At 50.2% G+C, this 8,831-nt stretch overlaps 1 long non-coding RNA gene across 1 annotated transcript; it reads right to left on the bottom strand.

Moving 5' to 3' along the window:
* Positions 1-6,243: 6,243 nt before the first annotated feature.
* Positions 6,244-8,464, bottom strand: LOC146656786 (uncharacterized). Its single transcript, XR_014914181.1, has 3 exons — positions 7,561-8,464; positions 6,578-6,612; positions 6,244-6,341 (listed from the first exon to the last, which is right to left on the bottom strand). It is a non-coding gene; the product is annotated as an uncharacterized LOC146656786 (long non-coding RNA).
* Between the last annotated feature and the right edge of the window lie 367 nt (positions 8,465-8,831).

The raw sequence follows: 8,831 nt of genomic DNA, 5'->3' as shown, positions 1-8,831 counted from the left end.
GCCCTCCCCTTCTCCAAGAAACCCGTCTTCAACAGAGTCGAGAGAGCCGGGAACTTGTGAGGTGTGCATGTCCTGGTGAGCCTCCACCTTTTATAGGTGGGTGCAGCCTCGACTGTACAGAGACAGACCAGACCAGCTGCACCACACAGACACTTCAAACCTAATCTGAGTACAAAACACACACACACACACACACACACACACACACACACACACACACACACCTACCTTACCATTAAAAAAATAGGGTTCCTTTACAACGTCAGAAGGAGGAAGGCACTAAGGCACCGCCTTCCGCCCCTCGACGCCCTCGCGGTGCCCCCTCCTTCTGACAGGAACTTCCTACAGACCAGGTATGAAGGATGCCTGAGTGGACATACAAAACTCACAAGTTCCTGGCTCTCACGATTCCTATGCAGAGGGTTAGTCGAAGACGGAGGGGCATCGCGAGGGGCGTCGGGGGACGGGGGACTGTGCCTCACTGCCCTCCCCTTCTCCAAGAAACCCGTCTTCAACAGAGTCGAGAGAGCCGGGAACTTGTGAGGTGTGCATGTCCTGGCGAGCCTCCACCTTTTATAGGTGGGTGCAGCCTCGACTGTACAGAGACAGACCAGACCAGCTGCACCACACAGACACTTCAAACCTAATATGAGGACAAAAAACACATACATACATACATACACACAGACACAGACACAGACACACACACACAGACACAAACATCTTACCATTAAAAAAATAGGGTTCCTTTACAATGTCAGAAGGAGGAAGGCACTAAGGCACCGCCTTCCGCCCCTCGACGCCCTCGCGGTGCCCCCTCCTTCTGACAGGAACTTCCTACAGACCAGGTATGAAGGATGCCTGAGTGGACATACAAAACTCACAAGTTCCTGGCTCTCACGGCTCCTATGCAGAGGGTTAGTCGAAGACGGAGGGGCATCGCGAGGGGCGTCGGGGGACGGGGGACTGTGCCTCACTGCCCTCCCCTTCTCCAAGAAACCCGTCTTCAACAGAGTCGAGAGAGCCGGGAACTTGTGAGGTGTGCATGTCCTGGTGAGCCTCCACCTTTTATAGGTGGGTGCAGCCTCGACTGTACAGAGACAGACCAGACCAGCTGCACCACACAGACACTTCAAACCTAATCTGAGGACAAAAAACACATACATACATACATACACACAGACACACACACACACACACACAGACACAAACATCTTACCATTAAAAAAATAGGGTTCCTTTACAATGTCAGAAGGAGGAAGGCACTAAGGCACCGCCTTCCGCCCCTCGACGCCCTCGCGGTGCCCCCTCCTTCTGACAGGAACTTCCTACAGACCAGGTATGAAGGATGCCTGAGTGGACATACAAAACTCACAAGTTCCTGGCTCTCACGGCTCCTATGCAGAGGGTTAGTCGAAGACGGAGGGGCATCGCGAGGGGCGTCGGGGGACGGGGGACTGTGCCTCACTGCCCTCCCCTTCTCCAAGAAACCCGTCTTCAACAGAGTCGAGAGAGCCGGGAACTTGTGAGGTGTGCATGTCCTGGTGAGCCTCCACCTTTTATAGGTGGGTGCAGCCTCGACTGTACAGAGACAGACCAGACCAGCTGCACCACACAGACACTTCAAACCTAATCTGAGTACAAAACACACACACACACACACACACACACACACACACACACACACACACCTTACCATTAAAAAAATAGGGTTCCTTTACAATGTCAGAAGGAGGAAGGCACTAAGGCACCGCCTTCCGCCCCTCGACGCCCTCGCGGTGCCCCCTCCTTCTGACAGGAACTTCCTACAGACCAGGTATGAAGGATGCCTGAGTGGACATACAAAACTCACAAGTTCCTGGCTCTCACAGCTCCTATGCAGAGGGTTAGTCGAAGACGGAGGGGCATCGCGAGGGGCGTCGGGGGACGGGGGACTGTGCCTCACTGCCCTCCCCTTCTCCAAGAAACCCGTCTTCAACAGAGTCGAGAGAGCCAGGAACTTGTGAGGTGTGCATGTCCTGGTGAGCCTCCACCTTTTATAGGTGGGTGCAGCCTCGACTGTACAGAGACAGACCAGACCAGCTGCACCACACAGACACTTCAAACCTAATCTGAGGACAAAAAACACATACATACATACATACACACACACACACACACACACACACACACACACACAGACACAAACATCTTACCATTAAAAAAATAGGGTTCCTTTACAATGTCAGAAGGAGGAAGGCACTAAGGCACCGCCTTCCGCCCCTCGACGCCCTCGCGGTGCCCCCTCCTTCTGACAGGAACTTCCTACAGACCAGGTATGAAGGATGCCTGAGTGGACATACAAAACTCACAAGTTCCTGGCTCTCACGGCTCCTATGCAGAGGGTTAGTCGAAGACGGAGGGGCATCGCGAGGGGCGTCGGGGGACGGGGGACTGTGCCTCACTGCCCTCCCCTTCTCCAAGAAACCCGTCTTCAACAGAGTCGAGAGAGCCGGGAACTTGTGAGGTGTGCATGTCCTGGTGAGCCTCCACCTTTTATAGGTGGGTGCAGCCTCGACTGTACAGAGACAGACCAGACCAGCTGCACCACACAGACACTTCAAACCTAATCTGAGTACAAAACACACACACACACACACACACACACACACACACACACACACACACACACACACACACACACCTACCTTACCATTAAAAAAATAGGGTTCCTTTACAACGTCAGAAGGAGGAAGGCACTAAGGCACCGCCTTCCGCCCCTCGACGCCCTCGCGGTGCCCCCTCCTTCTGACAGGAACTTCCTACAGACCAGGTATGAAGGATGCCTGAGTGGACATACAAAACTCACAAGTTCCTGGCTCTCACGATTCCTATGCAGAGGGTTAGTCGAAGACGGAGGGGCATCGCGAGGGGCGTCGGGGGACGGGGGACTGTGCCTCACTGCCCTCCCCTTCTCCAAGAAACCCGTCTTCAACAGAGTCGAGAGAGCCGGGAACTTGTGAGGTGTGCATGTCCTGGCGAGCCTCCACCTTTTATAGGTGGGTGCAGCCTCGACTGTACAGAGACAGACCAGACCAGCTGCACCACACAGACACTTCAAACCTAATATGAGGACAAAAAACACATACATACATACATACACACAGACACAGACACAGACACAGACACACACACACAGACACAAACATCTTACCATTAAAAAAATAGGGTTCCTTTACAATGTCAGAAGGAGGAAGGCACTAAGGCACCGCCTTCCGCCCCTCGACGCCCTCGCGGTGCCCCCTCCTTCTGACAGGAACTTCCTACAGACCAGGTATGAAGGATGCCTGAGTGGACATACAAAACTCACAAGTTCCTGGCTCTCACGGCTCCTATGCAGAGGGTTAGTCGAAGACGGAGGGGCATCGCGAGGGGCGTCGGGGGACGGGGGACTGTGCCTCACTGCCCTCCCCTTCTCCAAGAAACCCGTCTTCAACAGAGTCGAGAGAGCCGGGAACTTGTGAGGTGTGCATGTCCTGGTGAGCCTCCACCTTTTATAGGTGGGTGCAGCCTCGACTGTACAGAGACAGACCAGACCAGCTGCACCACACAGACACTTCAAACCTAATCTGAGTACAAAACACACACACACACACACACACACACACACACACACACACACACATCTTACCATTAAAAAAAAAAATAGGGTTCCTTTACAATGTCAGAAGGAGGAAGGCACTAAGGCACCGCCTTCCGCCCCTCGACGCCCTCGCGGTGCCCCCTCCTTCTGACAGGAACTTCCTACAGACCAGGTATGAAGGATGCCTGAGTGGACATACAAAACTCACAAGTTCCTGGCTCTCACGGCTCCTATGCAGAGGGTTAGTCGAAGACGGAGGGGCATCGCGAGGGGCGTCGGGGGACGGGGGACTGTGCCTCACTGCCCTCCCCTTCTCCAAGAAACCCGTCTTCAACAGAGTCGAGAGAGCCGGGAACTTGTGAGGTGTGCATGTCCTGGTGAGCCTCCACCTTTTATAGGTGGGTGCAGCCTCGACTGTACAGAGACAGACCAGACCAGCTGCACCACACAGACACTTCAAACCTAATCTGAGGACAAAAAACACATACATACATACACACACACACAGACACAGACACACACACACACACACAGACACAAACATCTTACCATTAAAAAAATAGGGTTCCTTTACAATGTCAGAAGGAGGAAGGCACTAAGGCACCGCCTTCCGCCCCTCGACGCCCTCGCGGTGCCCCCTCCTTCTGACAGGAACTTCCTACAGACCAGGTATGAAGGATGCCTGAGTGGACATACAAAACTCACAAGTTCCTGGCTCTCACGGCTCCTATGCAGAGGGTTAGTCGAAGACGGAGGGGCATCGCGAGGGGCGTCGGGGGACGGGGGACTGTGCCTCACTGCCCTCCCCTTCTCCAAGAAACCCGTCTTCAACAGAGTCGAGAGAGCCGGGAACTTGTGAGGTGTGCATGTCCTGGTGAGCCTCCACCTTTTATAGGTGGGTGCAGCCTCGACTGTACAGAGACAGACCAGACCAGCTGCACCACACAGACACTTCAAACCTAATCTGAGTACAAAACACACACACACACACACACACACACACACACACACACCTTACCATTAAAAAAATAGGGTTCCTTTACAATGTCAGAAGGAGGAAGGCACTAAGGCACCGCCTTCCGCCCCTCGACGCCCTCGCGGTGCCCCCTCCTTCTGACAGGAACTTCCTACAGACCAGGTATGAAGGATGCCTGAGTGGACATACAAAACTCACAAGTTCCTGGCTCTCACAGCTCCTATGCAGAGGGTTAGTCGAAGACGGAGGGGCATCGCGAGGGGCGTCGGGGGACGGGGGACTGTGCCTCACTGCCCTCCCCTTCTCCAAGAAACCCGTCTTCAACAGAGTCGAGAGAGCCAGGAACTTGTGAGGTGTGCATGTCCTGGTGAGCCTCCACCTTTTATAGGTGGGTGCAGCCTCGACTGTACAGAGACAGACCAGACCAGCTGCACCACACAGACACTTCAAACCTAATCTGAGTACAAAACACACACACACACACACACACACACACACACACACACACACACACACACACACACACACACACACACACACACACACACACACACCTTACCATTAAAAAAATAGGGTTCCTTTACAATGTCAGAAGGAGGAAGGCACTAAGGCACCGCCTTCCGCCCCTCGACGCCCTCGCGGTGCCCCCTCCTTCTGACAGGAACTTCCTACAGACCAGGTATGAAGGATGCCTGAGTGGACATACAAAACTCACAAGTTCCTGGCTCTCACGGCTCCTATGCAGAGGGTTAGTCGAAGACGGAGGGGCATCGCGAGGGGCGTCGGGGGACGGGGGACTGTGCCTCACTGCCCTCCCCTTCTCCAAGAAACCCGTCTTCAACAGAGTCGAGAGAGCCGGGAACTTGTGAGGTGTGCATGTCCTGGTGAGCCTCCACCTTTTATAGGTGGGTGCAGCCTCGACTGTACAGAGACAGACCAGACCAGCTGCACCACACAGACACTTCAAACCTAATCTGAGTACAAAACACACACACACACACACACACACACACACACACACACACACACACACACACACACACACACACACACACACACACACACACACACACACACACACACACACACACACACACACACCTTACCATTAAAAAAATAGGGTTCCTTTACAATGTCAGAAGGAGGAAGGCACTAAGGCACCGCCTTCCGCCCCTCGACGCCCTCGCGGTGCCCCCTCCTTCTGACAGGAACTTCCTACAGACCAGGTATGAAGGATGCCTGAGTGGACATACAAAACTCACAAGTTCCTGGCTCTCACAGCTCCTATGCAGAGGGTTAGTCGAAGACGGAGGGGCATCGCGAGGGGCGTCGGGGGACGGGGGACTGTGCCTCACTGCCCTCCCCTTCTCCAAGAAACCCGTCTTCAACAGAGTCGAGAGAGCCGGGAACTTGTGAGGTGTGCATGTCCTGGTGAGCCTCCACCTTTTATAGGTGGGTGCAGCCTCGACTGTACAGAGACAGACCAGACCAGCTGCACCACACAGACACTTCAAACCTAATCTGAGTACAACACACACACACACACACACACACACACACACACACACACACACACACACACACACACACACACACACACACACACACACACACACACACACGAAGCGCTGCCTGAGGAAAGCCGGGAGGATCATCAAGGACTCCAGTCACCCCAGCCATAAACTGTTCCGACTACTTCCCACAGGAAGGAGGTTCTGCAGCATCCGGTCCCGTACCAGCAGACTGAGAGACAGATTTTTCCATCAGGCCATCAGACTGCTGAACACTTCATAGACACCTCAGCTTCACAACTGGAACTTCAACATTAATTTCACTCACATGTACTGTACCAATGTACCTGCACATGTGATGTGACAATAAAAGTGATTTGATTTGATTTGACATGTATATTCAAACCTCAAGGACAAAAACCAGAGGACAAAAACTACAAGAACAATATAAATATGGAGAAAACTAACCTTAGAAACATGCAGGGTGACCGGAGACAGCAGCACTGCAGACATGAGGACAGGCAGACAGTTAAGGCTGTGTGAGAGTCAAGTTCACTCCTATATATGACCTCCTATCGCAGAATGCGTTACTGTGACAACGCAGGCTTTGTGCTTTGAAGTGTGGTGATTGGTGACGTCATTGGAACGGCCTGTGATCTTACGTCACACTAGCCCGGATCAATTTGAAAAAGGCGTTTTTGTCTGAAAATGCTCGTGTCCAAACTACCGTTTTCACAGAGTTGTGTGTCCACATTGAAACGGCCGAAAACGCTTACGTTCCAGTACTGCGCATGCGTGAAACGCAAGGTGACTGGACCTGCTTCATTTCTGTCTGCCGTTTATTTACTTTCCGGCTCTTTGAAACGTGCAGGAAAATGAAAAGGAAAAGCGACGAGTTTTTTAAATGGACTAACAATGAGGTGGAGTTGTTGCTGCAAGTAATACAAAAGTACAAAGTTGCAAAAGCGATTGAGAATTAAAGAATTTGAAGAAAAGCTATCTGCTATCTTTGTGTTTTGCAGCAGAGAAAAAATATAGTTTATGTCAATAAAGCCTTTGATCCGGAGAAGAAAAGGATGTCAGGAGGGGACCTGGATCTGTGTGTTTACGCCTGCGTGTTCTGACGCCATGACATCTTGAAGATGCCGTTACCACAGAAACTGATTTTTGGGCATTTTACAAATTTTAGTCCATTAAGCTATTTTTAACCATTTCATTTTAAAGAAAAGTGTCAAATTTGAAGCCTTCAAATCAAAGTAACACCTTTTTTCATATTCATACACCAGTCGTTAATAATTTCTACACCTCTCCCGGAAAATTTAAAACATACAAACAATTTACGGGAAACAATCTTGGAATACACATATTTGATCACGTTAGAACTTGATATTCACACTGGAACTTGTTAAATTATTACAGTAATTTACATTTAAAGAAATTTTCAAACGTACCTGCAGCGAAGTCCAGGTGACAGTCGGGGAGTCCGGGTCCACGGCGAGCCATCTTCAAACTTGAAAAACAAAAACAAGTACAAACGATCCACAGATGAAGTACTTGTTGTGCTCTCAAATTAAATCCGCTTTTAGTAAAATGTTTTGCAAAACTTAGCTTTCCACAGGCTGAGGTTGGAGCAGGTCGAAACAAGTCCACGAGCAAGTGTAAACGGACGTTTGGAACCTTGTGCAGCATTTAAATACCCTCGGCGACCATGGTTACGGTTGTCAACGTGTACACGTGCACGTGATAGAACTATCCGATTGTTCAGTCTGACGTCACTAGCCGTGTCTGGGTCTAAACTCCGCTGCAGGTCCATATATCAAACGATCACTATGGCATTACTGAGAGTTGAAAAACTGTCTAAAGTCTTTCATCTTTAATAAAATGATCAGCGTTCTGCTCTACCAGGTGTAACAATTGAGTTTAACATCCAGGCATCCATGAAAACGGAATTTATGACATTTAACGGAGTTAGAAGTTAGCAGGGAGTTAGCTCGCTAGCTTCTATCTAAATACAATATAACATGTCCTGACTGCGGGGTTTTGGAAACAAGTTAAAACGTACAGCTCTGCTATCACTTCCAACATAAATGAAGACAGAAAACTAAACAGCAGTGACGTTTGTCGCGCGGGAGCCTGGGATTGTTTAGCTAAACGGCCTAAACCGTTTCCCATTCATTCTCTATGGTAGTGCTAAACCACTACGGATGTAATATATTTTTGGCCACTACGGTCTTCCGGCGCTGTAACGAGTTTGAGATGCGGCGGCACTTTTAAAAAATCTCCTCTTTTACGTTTCGGGAGAGAAAACAAGTAACTCAACGCTCGCAACACATCCCAACGCTCCTCATTCATTGATCAAAGGTAAGAAACGTCGTTTGAAATAACAGTAAACCAAACAGAATACATTTACAGGTGTATATTACAGGTAATAGGCGTGTTGCGATTGCATTTACGAAGCATCCATCGCTCAGTTAAAGACGGTGGGAGTTTATCTGCTGTTGTAAAGTGGCACGGTAAAAAATGAATGAACGTGATCCTTAAATAAATTACGTGTTTCATTGACGTGTTTTGCCATTAAATAAACTTTGTAGGTTTCCGACTGCTGTGACACTGACATTACTATAATGTGGTACAATTAAATAACCAATAAGTGTCTTGTTATGAGATGACATGCTAAATGACTGAACCTGCTTTAAAAGAAAATGTATTGCTTTCATGTTGT

The sequence above is a fragment of the Rhamphochromis longiceps genome, linkage group LG12 (assembly GCF_057381845.1).
Source record: "Rhamphochromis longiceps isolate RC_006_pf linkage group LG12, R_longiceps_female_GT1.1, whole genome shotgun sequence".
NCBI classification, from domain to species: Eukaryota; Metazoa; Chordata; class Actinopteri; order Cichliformes; family Cichlidae; genus Rhamphochromis; species Rhamphochromis longiceps.
Note: the sequence above shows the minus strand (reverse complement) of the source record. Positions and strands in the feature narration are given on the sequence as shown.